Source organism: Hipposideros armiger, unplaced genomic scaffold, assembly GCF_001890085.2.
Source record: "Hipposideros armiger isolate ML-2016 unplaced genomic scaffold, ASM189008v1 scaffold_158, whole genome shotgun sequence".
NCBI lineage: Eukaryota > Metazoa > Chordata > Mammalia > Chiroptera > Hipposideridae > Hipposideros > Hipposideros armiger.
The window spans coordinates 1,253,934-1,274,774 of NW_017731508.1; the positions used below are offsets into that span (position 1 = coordinate 1,253,934).

Below are 20,841 nucleotides of genomic sequence, written 5' to 3' on the forward strand. Positions count from 1 at the left end.
AAATATTTATAAATGTTATGTCTTCTTTTTGGATTCATACTTTTATTATCATGTAACATTTTCTTTGTCTCTTATTACAGTCTGTTTTGTCTGATATAAGTATAGCTACTCCAGCTTTCTTTTGTTTTCTATTTGCATGGAATATATTTTTCCATCCCTTCACTTTCAGTCTGTGTGTGTCCTTATGTCTCAAGTGAGTCTTGTAGGCAGCATATATAGATGGGTCTTGTTTTTTTATCCATTCAGCTACTCTATGTCTTTTGATTAGAGGATTTTATTCATATACATTTAAATTAATTATTGATAGTTATATGTTTATTTCCATTTTGTTAATTGTTTTTTGGCTGGCTTTATAATTCTTGATCTCTGATAACCTGGGACAGCCCTGTGTTGTGACACTTAATAGGTATAGAATTTGTGAAAGGAGATCTCAGTTTTTGGCTAGATCATTTATTCTGTTTTAATTAGTCACAACCAAGAGGATTGATAGGTCACATTCTAGCTGATCTGGAAGCACCAAACTGATGCTTAGGTTCCAGAAACCCAGTTAGCCACAGGTTGAAGATATTGAGAAATGAATTGAGCCAGTTTGGCTATTCCAAAATTGTCAGAGTGTTTTGGCCAATATAATAACTGCCATGATTAGTGAGACAGGATTATGTATTTCCTCCTCTCACACCTTCATTGCCCTATGGCAGATTGCGTTGAATGCAAGTTTCATCCAGAACTTTACCAAATGGACAGAGTTGTATTAGGAAGCAAGCCCAGAGAAGTCATAAACTTATTTCCTTGAGGCCTGAAGTACCTCTTTGTTGTACTCACATACTCCAGCAGGTAGCTCATATGAAAAGTTTACTCTGAGCAGCAAGTAATACTATTTTCATGGCAGAACTGGCCAGCTTTCTAGTTGAAAGGTGACAGGGTTCTCTCATAGTACCAAATGAGACCTAGACCAAGTGTAGTTCTCAGGGTCTGAGGCTCCTAGGTATTGATGCTCACAATCTTTTCAGCTAATCATGTGGCTTGAATACTACTTATTTCACCAATGAAAAATAATTTTAAACATCTCTAATGCTAGTGAACAGACTTTGTTGTGTATATTTAGATAACAATATTTGAGGTACTTGTATGGCCTTCTCTCGTGTATAGAAGGATCGGTCCTGGGGAGGACATTTCGTTTTTTGGGGTTTTTTTTTTAAGATTTTATTGGGCAATTGGGGGAGGGGAACAGCATTGGTGAATCAAGGAAGGAGAACAGACAGGTAGACAAATTGCTGTTTTGTTCTTCAGTCTAGTTGTGGAGGACGTCACTTCACTGGCCCATGTTGGTATGATCATTGTGCTCTTCCCGGGTGAGGCAGTCGGTGGCTGGTCTTTGGTCGGCTGCTCACTGCGGCTCACAGCAGCTCTCGCCGGCTGCCAGCCACTCATGTAGCTCATGGCAGCCCACTGCAGCCCCGCTGCAGCTTACGCTGTCGCCGGCAACTCATAGCAGCCCAGCTCCAGGTCGAGCTGTTGTTCACCATCTTAGCTGTAGAGAGCGCAGTGTCACTGGCCCTTAATGAGGGATCCAAACCGCAGCCCTGCTGCTCAGAGCTGGTGCTCCCAAGTGAGCTCTTAACCAACTGGGCCACTTGGCTGGCCCGAAGGGAGGACATTTCTGATTCAGAAAAATGTCTCTGCATCTTAGTCATAAAAATATAAACATATATGTGCAGTTGATTTTGACAGGGCTAAGTATAATTAGCGAAAGAGTGAGAGATTAGAGGCCCTTTGAGATTCAGATATAATTTGTCATCAGTAAATACACACATGCATGCATACACACTTATGTATCATGGAATTGAACTACACTTTACAGGAGGTCATTTGCTCTGTTTATAACTTTGAGAAATTGATTGGTGGTTAAATTTCATAATTTGTGGGTACATATTTAAACCTAGTTCAGTTCTGTTGCAGCTGGCCAAGTGAGAAGGAAAGCAAGTGACCTTTATGTTTGCAGCTGGGAGACCAATTTCAATATATTGAATCTGCCCCGCTTCTCTCTTTGGAGTGACGGCATTGGCATCGTTGTTACTTCCTCCCTTTCAGCTGTCCCTTCCCTCGCCCCATTGATTTTTTTTTCAAAGCCAGTCCTTCACAAGCATTTCTTTTTATTTTATTTAAAAAAATTTTTTTAGTATTAGTTTCAGGTGTACAGAACAATGCAATAGTTATCCTTTTCACCCCTCAAAAGAAACAATCCCTCCCTCCCCCATCTAGTGCCCTCCCACCCCCGATATCATACTTATCTATTACAATTCCATTGACTCCATTCCCACACTCTACTTCACATTCTGTGATTATATGTATATGTAATTATAGTTGACATACATTATTATTCAACATCAGCTTCAGAAATACAGTGCGGTGGTCAGGTCGCTACACTGTCTGTGAAATGGTCTCCCTAACAAGACATGCAATTCCACACTTAGGTATTTATCCAGAAAAACCCAAGACATTAATTCGAAAAAATATATGCACTCCTATGTTCATTGCGGTGCTATTCACAATAGCTAAGACTTGGAAACAACCGAAATGCCCATCGGTAGATGATTGGATTAAGAAACTAGGGTATGTTTATCCAATGGAGTATTACTCAGCTATAAAAAAGAAGGAAATCGTACCATTTGCAATGATATGGATGGAACTAGAGAACATTTTCCTAAGTGAAATAAGTCATTCAGATAAGGACTAATACCATATGATCTCACTTATATGTGGAATCTAAAAAAATGAATAAACAAGTAACGTAAACAGAAATAGTCTCAGAGACACAGAGGAAAAACTGATGATTCCTAGATGGGGCGAGGATGGGGATGAGGGAGAAGGGGAAGGGAAGAGACAACATAAATAGGTAACTACAATATGGCCTCAGGGATAGAAAAGACACTCTGGGGAATCAATAATGCTGTAAATATTTTTTAGGGGGCCACAAGCATTTCTGAAGGTATCTTTTGTCTTCTCCCCTCCAGTTTGGTCTTTACCTGCTTTTGTTCAGTATTGCCCTGTGGTCTCTAACTTTGGGAGACAGAATAGCATGTGGTTGAGACACTGGCTTCCAGTTTGGATAGTGGGATTCAAATCCACGCTATGCCAGTTATTAGCTGTATGACTTGGGTTTGCTTACCTTGCTGGACCTTACTTTCCTCATCTGTTAAATGGTGGTAAGCATGGTGTAGTGCTGTGCATGACACACATACAGTGTTGCTTTCTAATTACCCCTTCTCTCCCCACTGCCACCATTATTACTTTGGTTTTTCATCTCTTTCCACTCCTTGTAGGTGCCTCAAGATTTCGAGTTCCTGCAGACTCTCCTGTACCAGACAGCCTAGCACAGCCCATCTTTCCCATCCTTTGTTTTTTTCTTTCCTCCCAACTACTAGTGGGGTTTAGGGATTAGCTTAAAACTTATCCTAATATTTATTCACCTAAGATGTACAACTCGTGAGCATGACGAGAAAGCCTTTCATGCTTTTGTTGCATTTACTTAGACCCACTAGAATCATGTACCCACATACCTGGCTCCAAACTCTTTCTTACTCCCTTCCATTCTTTAAAAACACATTCTTCTCTCTTGAAGAACTATTACGGGTTTTGTGTTGAGCACCAGAACACCCTCAGCTCTGCAATCACAATCATTATAGGATGAACTTAAAACTCAGGTTGCCACCAGTTTGTTTTTTGGTGTTTTTTGTTTTTTTTTACATCACCAAGAACTTTATTATAATTATTATTGGATTGTTGTTTTTCATCTGTGTTTCTTTGTATGCTTTTCATGGATTTCTCAATCACTGGGTATGTACAGGACAACCCTTCTGAATGCAAACTCCTTTTTATTAGCAGTGGCCTCTGTTGCACTGTAGCAGTGGTTTTGAGGTGATCTACTAGCAAAGATCACATTTCATTGTGCTCTGAAGAAGAAGTAATGGCATATTCCACGGATGGTTGGCCTTTTCCTGCTGATGTGTACCAGATTGCTTAGTGCTCCACGTTTAAAAAAAAGGTGTGATGAAAAGAGAAGGATTTTTTTCATTGTTTGAAAACAAAAAATAGAGTGATATTGCTGCCAAAAAAGTATTTTTCTATTTTGAATACACTGAGGGATATATGGCTGCTATCAGCAAAACATAAATCATCACATTTTTATCCCTAAGTATTGAAGTCCACCTGATATTTAGTACACAAATAATTTATCAGATGTCCTCGTCTCCATTCAAACCCACACAAATGTTTCATAAAAATTAATGCACATTTTGTAGGATATTTCTTTTTAGGCACTCGGAGTAAAGGTAGCTGTTAGTCCGGCGCTGGTGTTGCTGGTCAAACTTCCTTAGACGAGAACCAGTGGTCAGAACTGTCATAGGAGCTTGAAAAGGCTTCTTTCTTGGTTGTGTTCTTGAGGTTTAAAGCCACTGAAGGATGGCATACCTTAGGGCAGAGCACAGTTTGGCAGCCTCAGGTCTGTTGTGTTTGGTCTACACAACATTTTAAAATAATTTGTGTTGGGTACCAGCATTTAAATATCAAGAGATTACATCTCGAACAATCCTGGATTTATGAGTTTTGTGAAAAATGGGTCACAGCACTGGTCCACATCCCCAAATGGCAGCTGTGGCCTGGAGCTGGATAGTGGCTGCCTCTTTAGCTGGGGCATGGCCTAGACTTTGTCAGTCTCCTCTGGACTGCTTTACTCATTAATGTGACCCTCTGTACCTATAGGTATAGGAGTTTGCAACCCCTTACATTAGCACTGCAAAGGAAAAACAGAACAAAACTGGTATCCAGGAGTAAACAATATATTGATTATGTCTTTTGGATGACTAGCTTTAAGACAAAGGAAATATATGTATATAACTTTTTGGAATCTGTATGTAATTTTTGAAATGTATGTATATAATCTGAGGAATATATAGTATTTATGGAATATAAATAAATATAATTTTGTGTAAATTAATGCATATGTAAATGTTAGACATTATAAATTTATATATAATTTCTGTTCTTTAGAATGTTAATGTATCATAGACTCTTCAAACTGAAGGGACCCCTTGGTAGCTTCTAGTTCTAGTTCAGCTTTCTCCTTTGACTGTTAAGACTATGAAGCCCAGGCCTGGGGAATCAAATGATTAGCTTAAGGACATACAACCATCAGTAGTTGCGTGGGGACAGGATGCCTGTGGGTGTTGGTGATGCCAGGCAGACGAGGGCATTGATCCACAGTGTGGACCAGATGGGGAGGGAACAGAACTTCAAAAGTACATGTCTTTTCTATTGTTCTGATAGGCTGACGTTTAAAGGAAAATATTTTACGCTGCAGATTCTGCGAGTGTTCTTCACGCGTCCCCTGTGCCTCCCTCTCTGGCTGACGTCTGTAGCAGAACCCAGGCTCATCTCTTCTCTGGCCTCCTGGGCCTTTCCACCAGCTCCTCCGAGGCAGTTAGCAGGCGGTGCCTCTAGAACTGGCGTCACCCTTCCCCTCCCAAACCTGCTCCCTTTTCTGTATGGTTGACGTTGGTCATCATTGTCACGGGATAGAAGTTGTCATATTGTATTCTATTTTTTCTTCTCTGATTGCTCATGTGCTTGGTTTCTGTGTCATATTAATTCTGTCTTAGAAACTTCTACCCAGATCAGCATTTCCTCTTGGTCCTCCCCATTCCTGTGTTAGGTGAGGTCCCCATCACCTCTTGTTAGGACAGTTGCTCTAGACTCTTTCTTGTCCTTCTTTGTTCTAGCTTAACCACCGTCCCAGTCCTTTGTCATCTTCATTGGTTTTCAGCCCTGGCTACACTGCAGTCACTTTGGGATTGTAAGACTTCCTGAGGTCCGGGCCCCATGCCCAGAAATGGATTGAACTCAGTTAGGGTAAGGGCTCTGCGTCAGCATGTCCAGAAACTTTCTAGAGGAGTTCTCATGTGCATCTCCAGAGTTGACAAGTACTGCGTGGCTCATTTTCTAGAAAACAGTTCTGAAGGTCACTCTACCGCTTCATTATCCCCGTTTCTGAAGTTCAGTCCTCACTGCTTTGGCCTGCAAGGCCTTCAGTTGGAGCCTAGCGGCTCTTCCAGGCGCATCTCTGGCTGCTGTCTCCTGGCGCAGTCACCAAGAGCAGCTGGCCCGTCCCTCCTGGAACTCACGGTGCCCCTTGGTGACTCTGTGCCTTTGTGCATGTGGTTTGTTCCCCCCAGCTCCCCCATTCTGCTCTAGAAAAATAAAATTTAGCTATTCTTCAAGAACATCACCACCGTTAGAACATCTTTTCTGCTGCCAAATTATCACTTATCACAGTATGTTAAAATTTACCGGCATACTTGGCTGTCTTGCCCCTGTGGGTCAGAGCTGTTGAATAAAACTTTTTGCAATGATGAAAATGTTGACACTATCCAATATGGTAGCCAGTATGTAGCTACCAGCAACGTATGGCTCTTGAGCACTAGAAATGAGACTCGTACAACTCATTTTAATGAAAATGTCCACATGTGATTTAATTAAAATACCCAATTATGACCCCTGTTTTGGACAGCATGTGTCTTGGCTATGAGTCCCTTGAAGGGAGAGACCGCTTTTTATTCTCCTTTACATTCCATGTGGCACAGAGTGGTGTTCACGAACATTTGTTAAATGACTGAATGGGTAATGTAGGAGTTGTATCACCAGTCACTGTCTTGTCTCCATCACACACCTCTGCACACACATACCCCAAGAAAGGCCTGCCTATGAGCATAACACATGATCATATTTGACTTTCACAGAGACCCCTGTACCCCATTTTACAGATGAAGAAATTGAGGACCAGAGAATTTAAGTGACTCATCCAAGTCATAGTTATGAAAAATAACATCTGATAACATCTGCCAATTACCTTTACTTACATTGTTTACTTACATTGTAAACAAGTTTCTTCTGATATTTTTAGTTCTGTGTTTCTGAAAATATGAACCCTGGAGAGAATGTTCTTTGGCCCTATTTGTTATTTCGTATTTCCAGAGGTTGGCTTTTATCCTTTGGTCACTTAAATGATACCATTTCTTGAGTCTGGGGCTATTGTTGACTGGTACAGGTTTCTTGTTTTAACACCATTACCAAATCTGCCAAAGGTGGGAGGTCAAGGTGTGACCCATGACAGCGCTTTCATTTACACTATTTTGAAGGCTGACTGTAAAGCGTGAGACGCTGGAGGTGGGATGCATGACGATATTATTAAAATTGAAGTTTAGCAGACCACAGGTCCATGAAAGGGAATGGCATTAAGGCTTGTCTGAGACCTTAATGTAAAATTGTCTTGTAACCTGAAAGCTTCTTCTGGTGCAGTTTAAATTAGGGTCCTGTTAGTAGGGAGAGGGTAATTGCATTTTTCGTGGATAGTGACTCTCAGTTCTTATTTATAAGAAGTATATTTGATTAAATCCTTATAGCTTCTTTGCCCATTCTATTTTCTTTGTACCATATTATGAACAATAAGCTAATTTTACTTCGAGAACGTAAGATTTTCTCTTCCAATTATATCTCAGTCATCCCATAAATATCATCCGTGATAACATTTTTTATATCTTTAGAGTTGGAAACAAATACTATGCAGATGCAATCTGCTTGACCTCACCTTGCTGAATGATTTTAGTGGGGAGAGAAACTAAGACTAATTACTGAGAAGAGTTGATTTTATGAAGGAACCAAAGAATTATTGTCATTAACTTTGTTTATTAGAGTTCATCAACTGTTTCATTCAAAAAGATGTGTTGTACACCTGAAACTAATATAATGTATGTCAGTTATATCTCAAATAATTAAGTAATTGAGTAGATGCATTAAGTGCCTTTAATAGAATTGGCATATAGGATACCAGGAGAAACTATTGATTAGAGCATTATAATAAGACAGAATCACTGTTACATTATGACAAGGACTGTATGCAAATAGAACAAATAACAGAGCATACATCTAAAGAGAGATTAGAGAATGCTTCTTGGAGGACTTGGCATTTATGTCCAAGCTGTGGGACAGGTGACTTCTCTAGGAGAAGGAGGGCAGAGTGATCTGTGGAGGGCTGCTCTGTGTGAAGGCTCAGCCATGCGAGGGCCGCATATGCAGTAGAGTCTGTTGAAGGTAGAATGGACATCAGCAAATAGCAAGAGGTGCGACCAGAGACCAGGCTGTGGCCAACATCTAGAAGGGCCCTCTGAACACCTTTGGACATTTTAGCTTGACCTTCTGGGCCTTAGGAAGCTAAGAACATTTTAAGCAGAAGTGGGACTTGCATCTGGGAAGCATGCGACATTAAGCATCCACATCATTTTCGAGATGCACCCCAGTTTCAAAAATATTAAGATGTGGTTAGGGAAGCCATCCAGTAATGGAGAAAACTTTGTAAACTTACATTTTATAAGATTAGTTTGTCGTCCTTATGGGGAGTTTTGAGGAGAGCAAATCCAAAGGCAGGGAGGAGCCTTGAGAAGGCAATTGCAGGAGTCCGTGCAAGGCTGTCCTGTGCCGGCTCGGCCGGGGTCAAGAGAAGAGAATGGAACTGAGGTGGTTGTTGGATGTGGTGGAGGAGGCGTCAGAGCTTCCTGCAGAATGTGGGCTTCATTTGCTGGTGGATCGTGGTAACATTAGTAAGGGGAGGACCGTGGGAGGAGATCTAGTTGAAGGAAAGGAGGGTGTGAAGAATTGGGGGATATTGGAGGGCCAAAGTCTCAGTGAGAACACTGGGAGAAGTATTTGAGGAGAACAGAGGATCAGCCCTGTCAATGGAGCCAACAGACCAAATCATAAGAGACCGAAAACCTTGGCAGCAGGGGTCGCAGTGCTGTGGGGAGGCCTGAAGGAGATGGGGGAGGTGAGTAAATGGAGAACAGGAGTGTGGGCAGCTCTTTCCAGAAATCTGGGAAAGCGAAGAGATGAGACGGGGACATGAGACTAGGAGAAGAATTTGCTTATTTTGTTTGATAACAGATTTCAAGGTCTCACCAGAATCTTTTACTTAAACCTTATTGAAAAATTTTAAATTTCAGTAAGTTAGATGCCTTTCTAAGTAGCAGTTAATTAACACCAAGTTAGAGGCTTTTTGGAAGAGAGCAGAACAGTCAAGTGGGAGCACAGCAGGCTGGATGGTACAGGACAGAAATCCACGAGGAGAAGAGCCCCCAGATGCAAATAACAACCTTGTCATGGGGTCTGGGGGCTCTTGGTGTCAGTAGAGTCAGCCCCACACGGCTGCTCAGAAAGCTCAGAGGTCCTGGCGGGTGTAAAGCATGCCGTGTTTATTGGAAGTGTATGTATGTGAAAAAGATTTCCATCCAAATGTGAAGGCTAAGCAAGTTGTGGTGCCAAACAACTCAAGTGGTTTTCTAGACAGTTCACTTAATGGCAGCATTGTAGCACCCCAGATAATGTCAGAAGTGCAGTCACTTTCAAGTGTCTCTGCCCTCATTTTGGGTTCCGTGTGATTCCATTCTTTGTACGGAAGTCCTCCTCACTCCCAAGTGTGTGTATGCTTTCCCAGTGGCACACACCTTCACGCTCGGTAACCATGTTAATGTGTGGTGTATTTTGGTATCCTGAGAAGCGAAAAATGGGGAGCGAACACGCTTCCCTTTGTTTTACTCTGAAGAGGTTTTTACTACCGGGTTCTTGACATGTCCCACCTTAGTTTATCTTAAATTTATCTTTAACAGGAACCATTTTGTCCACTAGCTCTATTCTAATGACGTCTCAGAATGGTCAGATTTGTAGGCAACACATGACAGAGAAAACACAGAAAGTCAGCCAGCCTCTCCTGATATTCAACAGCAGTCTGTGTCCAAATAGTGGGAAAGTTTATTTGATTTTTCTGAGGATGTGCTAAGTGATTTTGCAGTTTGAGTGGTGTGGACTTCTAGCACTTAGGCCTGCATTTATTAAATAAATTTGTTCTCTAACTCAAGTGTTAAGTATGTATTATGAAACCTCAAAGCCAATTTCAGTGATTGCAATGTGCAAATATTTTTAAAATTATGTAATTAAAGAGGACTTGGCCTGCAAGGTCCATTGAAGTAATTTATTAATTGAACAGTCTGATCTAATTGTATGTTATTTTCGTTTATTCAGGGAAATGCCTGCATCTCTTGCAGAGAGAGGAGCCTCTCTTGTGCCTATCACTAGACGTGCAGAGGTCTCTCCAAGAAATGTCTAGGACCCAGTTAGATATTCACCGAGAAGAGCAGACTTGTTCCCTCTCGCCCCAAAACTCTGTTTTGATTTATGAGTCATATGATTTTAAAGGGAAAAAGAAATCTTGCTGGGTAGAATTATTTGTAATTTGCTCTGTTTATCACTACGTTATTTAAACATGAAATCACTCTTTTCTTCTTAATTGTGCCAGTGTACAGGGTTATATAAAGTACATGCATAACAGGAGAAGCCCCTTTAATTCAGTGTTACCTCCATCTAGCTATGGCGAAAGCCATGCCGTATCTGTTTCCTTAAAATGTCATTTTAAAGGTATTGTGGCTTCGGAGCAGCAGCTGTGACTGAAAAGTATGTAAACTAAGCTGTTCTTGCTCATATCATTTTTATATTCTTATGTCAGACCAGAAGGCTGCTTTAAATTTATTTTTCATTGTATATTAGTTCTAGAGCCTGTTTTTTTTTTCTTTCCTCGGGAACATATGTTCTTTGGGATGTGTGATACTCAAGTGCTTAAGTAAATAACAATTGTGGGGGGAGGGAGGTACCAAAATAATTTTTTATTTGAGTATTATATTTGGGAGAAGATTAATTTAAAAAATTAACTCTCACAAAGTAGAATTTTGGGGCCTAGCATCTGTGTTTTAGGAAATGAAATAGTTTAGGCATACTGTACTAAGTCACGTGAAAGGCAGTAACTTTTAGAAGCCCAAATTGCTTTCCCAAAAGGAAAATATTTTTTGTTACTATTAAATACAGTTTATATTGCTACTTTAGAACTTTTTTTTCTCCAGTGGGGCCATTTACTTAAATTCTTAGTTAATATTTCTATATAGAAACGTCTTTGTCTCCGGAGCTCGCCTTTGCAAATTCCCATTTAATATGTGGTTGTGGATAAGTATTTAGTCATACCGTGTGGTGTCCCACACCTGATCAAGTGACGGTATGGCGTCATGTCAGCCAGCAAAAGGTTTGAGTGACTTTTGAGTAATGGTGGCATGGAAGGTATAGCGGTTGAAGGAAATGATAATAATGGGAAACGTTTTTTTCTTTCCTATGTATTTCAGCATGTATAATGCCTCAACTCTGCTGTGAAAATTTGGAACATTGAATAGAGAAATACTTCTTTTCCTAAAGAGTTGTAAAAGCAGGCTAGAAGTATGAGCTATTAGAAATTTCCATGGTAAATATAATTTGATTGTATGTGTTGGTAATTTCCCTCAGAGCTCAGGACTTCACTTTGAGAGTTGTTTCACAATGATGTATTTCTTCCAGCTTTTGAAAACAAATTTAGCCTTAAGAATTTGCCCTAGGATTCCACTGATTTGCTTCACGAGTATAGGCCTACATACAGATGCTTCAGGGGGGGAAGTAACTGGAGGAGGAAGGTGGGCCCCTCGTGGGTCCACTGCTCTGCTGGTCACAGCCCTCCTCTCTCTCTGGGCCCCAGGTTGTGGCTTCCTCTAGGGCATAAGCTGGCCCTGGTGGTCTTTGTACCCTAGCTTTGGAAAAGGACCTCTCAGAGCATCTGAGGTGATACTCCAAAGAGCTAACAGGTACAGCACAGGCAAGGGCCCTCCGGGATGGACACTAGGCACAGCCCGGGAGCAGGGCACTGGGGACCCTGCTGTGCCATGGAGGATTCTGGGAAGTTCAGGGTAGTGGCTTGGTACAAATGCTGTTTCCCAACCAGTACACAGGTGTTTCAGTATTTTAATAACTCATTCGGGTGACCGCTGTGTACCAGCTGGACTCGCCCCCTGAGTACCACGCTTTTTCCCCATGAGGAGACTGAAGTCTGGAGACGGGCATGGTCTTACGAGACTCTAGCCGAGTCGTTAGGAGTTTCTCCTCCTCGTGGATCCAGGAGTAGAAATGCACTCTCTTGCCTTTTAGTGAAATGTTCTTCCCGCTCTCCTTTGTTCCCTCTTAAAGAAGCTATGGGAATAGCTCCTTTTCCACCTACTTCAAACCAGAGTTGATTCAAAGGAATTTTCTTAGGAATAAAACAGAGGGAAAAACCAGATGCCTGGAGAACTGAAGTAATGACTTTAAAGAGGAAAGCTTGTTTAGCTTCAGATGGCGTTGTTGGTGTTTCTAGCAACCGCGTTTTCTAGCCCTTGCTTTTCCACGTCTATGGAGAGTCAGAGGCTCTCATTGCCCTGCCTTTACCCACACCTCCTCCTTGGCCTCCATCACAGACTGAAGCCACTCCCAGGTGCAAGTGGCTTGATTACATCCCCTGGAAGGCACCTTCATCTCTAAAACGTGTTCATTTTTCTCTCTCCTCAGAGATTTTCCCCAGCTAAGCTTTGTTCCTTCCACTTAAAAGTCTAGGTCACACAATCGGTGCAGAAGAACCTGGATTTTGGTGATGAAGACACAATACATCTCACTTGATCCCCAGACTGCTTTGGGGGGGATATCCTTGTCTTTTGTCATTGGTAAAACATAGGGAATTTCTGATAAAATAAATGTACCTCTCCCTGTTCTGAATGGGGTTTGTGCTTTTCCATTGTTGTTATTATTATTATTATTTCTGTCACTGATAAAGCTCCAGGTATGACTGGGTGGTGACTCTTTTCCCCACTGAACAAGCTCATAAAAGATTGTGTGGCGTGGAAAGTGCCTTAGCAATTAAATAAAAGACTGGTTCATATAAAGAGACTTGTTTCTATATGGAAAATATGAGCTTTTTTTTTTTTTTTTACATAGACCAGGTGTGGATTAGTTCACTGAACCTTTCACCCAGCCGTATTCCCGCCTGTAATTCTTCTGAGGCATGGTTCAGCCAAGTCAAAGAAACATGGTATTAGAGGTGAGCTGAAAGGCATTGAAAAAATAAACAAACTGTTTAAGATCCTAAATCATTAATAGAATCTATATGCACAGACTTGAAACGTACAAGAAAATGTGTTTGAATACCTTGGGGTTCCAGGCTGGATTCTCCTCCTGCCTTCTTTGAACGTCTCCCCAAAGTCCTCTTTGGTCTTTGGCAGGACAAGCCGCTGACGCTGAGCTTGGATTGTAGCTCTTTTGTTGCTAATGACTTTCCCTCCATTGAGGTAGATGAGACCCCAATCTTAAATCTACAATTCTCCAGCTAATATTAAGGGAGAAAATAAGGACTTTGATTTTATTTTAGCGTTGTGTTAAGCAGTTTAAGATCAGGTATACCATACATTGTCTCCTTTTTTGAAGTCTAGCCTGGCGCCCAACCAGATATTATTAACAACTTGTAGAGACAGCAGAAATGAAGCATAGGGAGTTTTAGATTTACTTAAGTTATATCATCCCTAGTTATGATAACAGCGGTTATCACTTCTGTAGCTCTTGCTATGTGCCAGACACTTTTCTAAGCATTTTTTTATGTCAGTGCATTTATTCTTCAGATGCACATTATGCACAATAATTAAGCACATTTTATGGATGAGCACACTAGGAACAGAGAACTAACTTGCCTGCGTCCCCAAGGCCAGCAAGCAGCAGAGCTGAGGCACTTGAATCTGTGTTCGTAGGGTCTGAACTGTCCTCAGCCAAACTGCTGTGCTGTAATCTTAGTTTGAATTGAGGCAGCCGAAGGATGCGTTAAGAAATAAAGATATGGGGGCCGGCCGAGTGGTGCGTTGGTTAAGAGCTGGTTTGGGATGCCAGCTCTGAGCAGCAGGGCCCCGGTTCAGATCCCACATGGGGGCCAGTGACACTGCCCTCTACAGCTAAGATGGTGAACAACAGCTCGACCTGGAGCTGGGCTGCCGTGAGTCGCCGGCGGCAACGGTGTAGGCTGCAGCCCCTGCTGCAGTGGGCTGCCATAAGCTACTGTGTGTGGCCGGCAGCCAGCATGAGCGGCCGGCAGGCAGCCGGTGTGAGCTGCCAAGAGCCGCCGTGAGCGGCCGTTGAGAGGCCGGCGACCCATCTGCCTCACCCGGGAAGAGCGCAATGATAATACCAGCATGGGCCAGTGAAGGGACGTCCTCCACAACTAAACTGAAGAACAAAAGGACAGCAACTTGTCTGTTCCCCTTCCTCCGATGCCCCAGCGCTGTTCCCCTCCCCCAATTCCCCAATAAAATCTTAAAAAAAAGAGCAATAAAGATATGCATCCTACACACTCTCAGCCTTGTGCCTCCCCCCATTTTCCCCTAATTAAAACAAGTTTTCTGTTTCCTTTTATTTTTGTTCTGTTTTGTTTTTGCATTCTAGCCAGTTAAGGACTGGATCAGTCATTTACGTCCTGTTGCATGGCTTCTCCCTTGATTATCTTAAACTTTCATGGTGATTGTGGAATTGTGGGAAGGCATTTTCCCACATTTGAAGTAATTCAAAAAAGCAGGAACAAAGGAGGAGAGGTATTTTAGGGGTGAGTCTTCCTGAACCCACCCTTTATGAGGTAAGTGTTCCTTCCAAGGGGACCCGGAAGCCCCAGCCCTCCATCAGGGACACACAGCTCCTTTCAGACACTTACCCTAGCTGGAAAGGACCACCCGCCTATCCCTGCTGCTTTACGTGACAGAAGAGGGAGTGAGTTCAGGCAGCAGCTTCATGTAGTGCACTTGTGAGTAGCTCAGCCTCCTTGAAGACCACATGCTCAGCTTGTCAGGGTCGTCTGCCTGTTTCAGCCGTTCTTGCTTGGGAAGCTTCACTTGCTGAATTGGGGGAGCGGCAGCATCTCGGAACAGCCATGCCGAGCTTCTGCCAAGCATCCCCCCTCTTCCGTCAAGCGCTGGGGCATTCAGCGGAGCTTGACTGTCCTATGGCTTAAAGGTTCCCTAGAATCCGTGTTAGAAACCTTTGTAGCCAAGGAGCCAGGAGGTGGTTCCCACTTGGTTCCAAATTACTTTGGCATTTCTGGTGGGAGTGAGGGAGGAGGGGAGCTTCGGAAAAGCCTCCGGATGGGTCAAAGTTGAGTGTAGAAGGAGCTGGAATCTGAAAATGTCAGGGAATTCAGGAAGAGAGGCATGGGAAAGGAAGCGGGTGAAAAGTGCCAGGAAAAGTTGCATCATTCTTTGGCTTTTCCCTGGTGGCCAAAAGGTAAGTTTCTCCTTTCAGGTCACTTGCAGGCACTGTGGGCACATCGCTGCCAAGTTTTGCAGTTTAGGACTGATGAAGTCAGGATGTGGTTAATACTGGGAGACCGTTATTTTCAGGGAAGGATTGTTGGGAGGTCTTCCCAACTGCACTGACTGTGTGAATGGCTTCATTCTTGAGTGTCTTTCTCCCTGGGTCAGTGTGCCCACAATAAAATTTAACGTGGAGCCACTTGCAGTCTTTTCTATGGGCAGCCAGAGTGGTAGCATAACACTATGTGTGTTGTACACATCACAGTAGGAATAGAGGAGCTGGAGTGAAATACAGGAATGTTTTTATTCAGCTTACATGCTGGTTAGTGTTATTTATTCCATATATATTTAGTGAACTACTGCCATGTGTAGCTACTGTTTTGTACTAGGATGCAGCTTGCAAGACTGAAGAAGTCCTTGCCTTCATGGAGTTTATATTCTGATATTTTGTCCCAAACTGAAATGCACATAGTGAAGATTCATATGACTGGTCTTATCTGTTGCTCAAGCTTTCCCAGAAAAGCCAAACAAAATCAGTTGAGCTACAGATTGGAGCCGCCAGAAGCCAGATGTGGCCATGGGAAGAATATCTTTGAGAGCTTGTCATCTGGCTCCAGCTGTGCAACCTAGGTCTGGTAGGCAGCCATGCGCTGGGTCTGCCAACTGGTGGCCAGACACTAGTGCAGGCTTAACCAATTAGCGGGATCCCGCACCCGCGGCTGGATTCGCTGTGTGTGTCCTCGGATTCCCACTGCTGTCCAGACCAGAAGCTCTGTGGTCCTAGGCAAACATGCCCAGAAGGGAACCAAAAATCAGCCCCTTGAGAATCTAGGCAAGGCCTAGTTATCCTGGAACGTGGAGAGGGATGCAGGGGAGGTGAAAAACCACTGTCAGCAAGAAAACAGATGTAAATCAGACATGGCCCTGCCCCCACCCACTGCCCACCTTGCGAGTCTTGCCTTAATTCCCACCTTTGAAAGCAATTGGATACCTACAGATGTGCCCTAACTTCTTAAATATCTATTATATCTGCCTGCCCAAATAAGTACATAAATAAAATGCTTCAGCTTTACTTGCATTTGGAAGACTTTTTTATAAACTGTAAAGTTTCTGGTTTAATGTACCAACCAGGCAGGCTCTGCTAATGTGGGGAAATAATGATTTTCATCACCCATTGTCCAGCAAGTTCCTGACACCTCAGCAGTTGCTCGGTAAATGTTTGTAGAATGAGCCAAACAAGGAAAATTCAGTGAGCATGCTGACTTTCAATAAAAATGTGTACAGTTATTTCCAATAATGCGTGGGGGAAACAACCCACAATTTAGAGCAAAAAGGAAAAAAAAGGGAAGGTTTAATTGGAATAATTGTAGGATCCTTTTTTTAAATGTCCACATCTACTATTTGCCTATAACAGATAGTAGCCTAAATAGATATATCCATGTGGGGATATCTTCACTTATCACAGTGAAGTTCTTAGTGGTTTTTCAAAGAAGTCCTACTGCGAGTAATAATGACAACAAAATCGTTGAAGGGGAAAAAAAATTAAGGTACTGGTTTATGTGTAAAAATCAACTTTTGCATTCTGAGTGCATTGTGTAAATTTGCCATGCAGGAAACATAAGTGAAGCCATTTGGTTTTGTGGCATTGGTGTGGGCTGGCTAAGGGGGTGGGGGATAGAGTTGAGGCAGTGATATAGTACGAGGAAGCCAGATGGTTGCATTACACATCTTTTGTGTTCTTGTTTGCTTCTTAAAGCAGTTGCAGAATTTTGCCCTCGGCAATATTTTCTTCGTGCTTGTATGTTCTGCTACGAATTTACTTTTGTCAGAGTACTTTGAAAGAAAAGCCTTGCTCTAAACATTTTTTTTTTACTTACGTTATAAACTTGTGAAGTCAACAGTGTGTTCATAAAAATATTTTTTTTAATGTTAAGTGTGTTAGTAAATAGCGAGTGGATCAGCTTTTCTTTTTTCTTAGCACAGTAATTTCTACCATACTTCATGTCAATTCACAGAAAGATTTTTATAATATTCTGAATGTGGGATGGATGGATGGATGGATGGATGGATGGATGGATGGATGGATGGATGGGTGGATGGATGGATAGGTGGATAGAGATAGAACAGATACATTGTTATTCCTGTAGTAATGGGGCTTTTCCTATTACTTACAGCAGGTTCTCAGGTTGTGGTTTCCCTGTTGTGTCGTATCAACATGTCTGCCTTGGTGCTAATTAAATGAGAGTGGTTTGGGGCAGGTTGGTGGGTTTTGCCTGTGTGTTTGGTTGGCATTTTTAGAACTGTTTATCACACCACCTCGAAATTTATATTTATTTCCTGCTAAAAGCAGATTATATTCTGCAATCACCAGTAGCAAGGGGATATTTAAGATTTTCTAACTGCATATAAGGGATGATATTTTATCACTGAATGCTTTTAATAAGGAATTGCTTTGGAGCTATTTTTTTTTCCCATCATGATAGAATGCTTCAGAATAATTTAATGTCCTTTTCACAGTCCCAGTTTATCTCTTTTTTCTTTGCTTAAATGAGAGGAGAGCACAAATGTAGGATCTTTGGGCATTGGTTTATTTTCCCGTTGTGCACAGATTTCCAGTTTTAGCTGGAACCTTCAGTCTCTGATGAGAAAACAGGAAACTTGCAGTCCTAACCTTATTGAAATCTCTGCCGGGTTTAGTCACAAGTCTGAGACAACTCCTTCCAATAATGAAGCCATTGTGCTCATCCTATCTGATCAGTTCTTGAAATGTTTTAGTAAGTCTATCTTACAACATTATAAGGAGATAATCAGCAGACTTAGAAGGTCCCCATCTGGGCTGTAGAGTTCTTTTACTGAAAGATGTTTTGCCTTTTTGAGATAGCTCTCGCGTTTCATCATCTGTTCCGCCGAGATGAAGTGCATATGAAAAGTCAGTGACTCTGAATCCATCTGTTGTTATTATTTTCCACTGATAATTGGCTTGAACAATGAAATGTCTGTGTCTGCAGCCTTTGAAACTGTACACCCTGTTTATTTTCTGGAGGTCTCACTGCAATTACTCCCCCCCCCCATTTTTTCCCTCTTCATACCCTCTCAAGCTTACAGCGAGTGGCGTTGTGTGAGGATGACATCTTTGACTCTGTGCATCAGTATGTGTCACTCAGCATCTAAAGCCTGCATACGGGTTTTGTCACAGTCCCTGTGTCTGTGCTGTTTGCTCCAGGATCCAGCACTCGGGCAGCAAGGAGCTTAGCTGGGCCACAACGCGTGGATCCCTTACCTGGACTGTCGTCTTTGTTTCACTGTCCTCATTAAAATATTAATTTAGAGTACAGTATCTAATACCTATGGAATCAGATACGACCTATAATTGTATAATATATTCAGTTGCATCCAGGTTTGCACGATCCAGAGCATTAATATTGGATTCCACTAACAGCACGTCCATTAGCGTGCTCAACCAGTATGAGACACACAGGAGCTGGGCAGCAGAACTACCCGCCAGAACTGCCAAAACAGTCATTAGAAGCTCCGTGGGGATGGACAGAGGCTTTTTCTAGTGATGCACTGATGAAATTCTGTTCTCTGGTTTATTTGCATCAAGGTTAGCTCACTGTCGTCTATGGAAGTGGGTTATCTAACACCTTCTTTGGAAGGTCATTTCAAGACAAAATAGTGAACAGAATAGATGTCTTCAGTTTCTGTAGGAACCACTCTTAGTCTGTGTTTTCTTCTTTGGGGCTTTAGGGATCTTTTAATTTTGTTTCTCTTTTCTCCATGGTATGCCATAATATGTGTTTGAAATGGGCTTTTTGTTGTTTTGTTTGTAATTATTTTTACCTTTTCAGTAAAATTATTTTGCTTCTATGGCAGATAGATAGAGTCAGAAAACGGTGTTGTAGTCATAAGATAAAACCCGCTGTTGAGCCAGAAAGCCACCTTATTTCCCCTGGCTAGCTGGCACAATCGCAGCCCCATTCTCTGAGGCTCTGATGTGTGTGGCAGCCTGCCCCTTTCAGTCCAAGGAACGATGTAGACACATCCGGTGGAGTAGCAGGGCCGGGGTTGCCTCCGAAGTACCAGGTGGCATTAGAGGGAAGTAGGTGAACAGTCTTATTTATGCTTAAATCAAAATCATTCGATACTGCAAAAGTTATTAAAAACAATTAGTTCTTACAAGCAGTGTGTAGCTGGAACGTGTAGGAAGCGGTGAGCTAGGGTGAGTGTGAGTTGCCTCTGACACCGAGTACAAGCAGTAGTGGATTCCTAGTGCATGTGTGTCCTCTGGCTTAAATTTGTCAGTTCTAAGGACAAATTACGCTGAGGTATGGCACATTTTCTGCCGAAATGGAGAAAATTGTTGACTATAATTATGTTATTTAATTGAAATTATAAGTGGTTAGGCCACTCAGTTAAAAGCATCCTTTCTAATATATGGGTAATGTTTTTAAATGAGTGGTCATGGATTGATGACATTTGAAAGGCAGGCATTTGGGATGTATTTTTGGACAACTCAAATTATTTTCCTTAAATTATTAGTGAACTAAAGAATGTAAAGTGGCATTTTTTTTGGTTTATTCTCTTTAATTAAATATGCGTGCATGAATATTATATGTGTGAGTGTATACATACACGTATAGGTGTGTACACGAATGTATGTATGTGTGTAAATTTTTTTATGTGTGTAAAATAGATCTTCCTGTAGGCTCGCAAGGATCAGTTTATAATGTGTAAAGCAGAGAACAAGGTATATACTTGACCTTGAATTGTGGCTGAAAATGTGATTGTTTAAAACTCACCAAATGTTTGCGATCTAAATGCAAACTACAGTAAAACTCCATTGATGTGTTTTATGCCAGTTTTTTTCTGGGAGTAGCTGGAGATACAATAGCACTGTATCCTCGCCCTGTACCACCTCCCCACGAGGCAGTTCTTAATTACTAATGAATGCAGTTCCTTTTAATTGTTAGTATAACAACAAAACATTTAACTGTCTGCTGTTTAGCCCTCGTCCCCTGGAACCGGCAGTGTCTCCTGTCAGAGAGAGGGCAGGTAGAAGACACAGCGGGCGTCTGATTGAGCCAGTTATTCATTTGCTGAGTGTTTGTGTTTATGCAAAGGGGCCTCTTCCTGCATATTTAATCTAGAGTAAGGCAGTGGCTTTTGTTGTGTTTAGCCCACATACCTTCAGTCCTTCCTCACACTACCGCCAGCCCGGGAGCCCTGAGCCCGCAGGCTTCCCAAGCGCCTGTAGTTTCTCCTTCACAAACTCTCAACTTTCTTCCTTGTGTGAAAATTGCGGCTGCAGCCCCAAAGCTTTCCTTCCCCACCATGAACGGGTAAGTGCGTGGGAAGCCCAGGCAGATACTTTTGTTTCATTTTACAAATGTTGAGAGGCTACTTTGCTGCTCTTCTGGGCGCCTCCTGACAGCGGTCCTGGTTCCCGGGCTGTTGTCATCTGCTGGCTCCGTTGAAATAGACAAGTGCAGGTGCCTTTTAGGAAATGTGTCTGAATTTTGGACTGGCAGAGAGAGGCTCTTGGGGCGGGGGAAAGGGGGGAGAAAAAAAGAAAGGAGAG

The 20,841-nt window shown here is 42.2% G+C and overlaps 1 protein-coding gene across 7 annotated transcripts in view; it reads left to right on the forward strand.

The window, feature by feature from the left end:
• FOXP1 (forkhead box P1) overlaps window positions 1-20,841 on the forward strand; it is a 601,823-nt gene that overhangs the window by 244,976 nt on the left and 336,006 nt on the right. Inside the window, exon 1 of one of the 7 annotated variants that reach the window (XM_019651320.1) lies at window positions 20,496-20,602. The exons of the other annotated variants lie outside the window; for them this stretch is intronic. The gene's annotated coding sequence lies outside the window, so the exon portion shown is untranslated. Of the gene's footprint in view, window positions 1-20,495; window positions 20,603-20,841 lie in introns of those variants that run through there. 7 annotated transcript variants of the gene reach the window in all.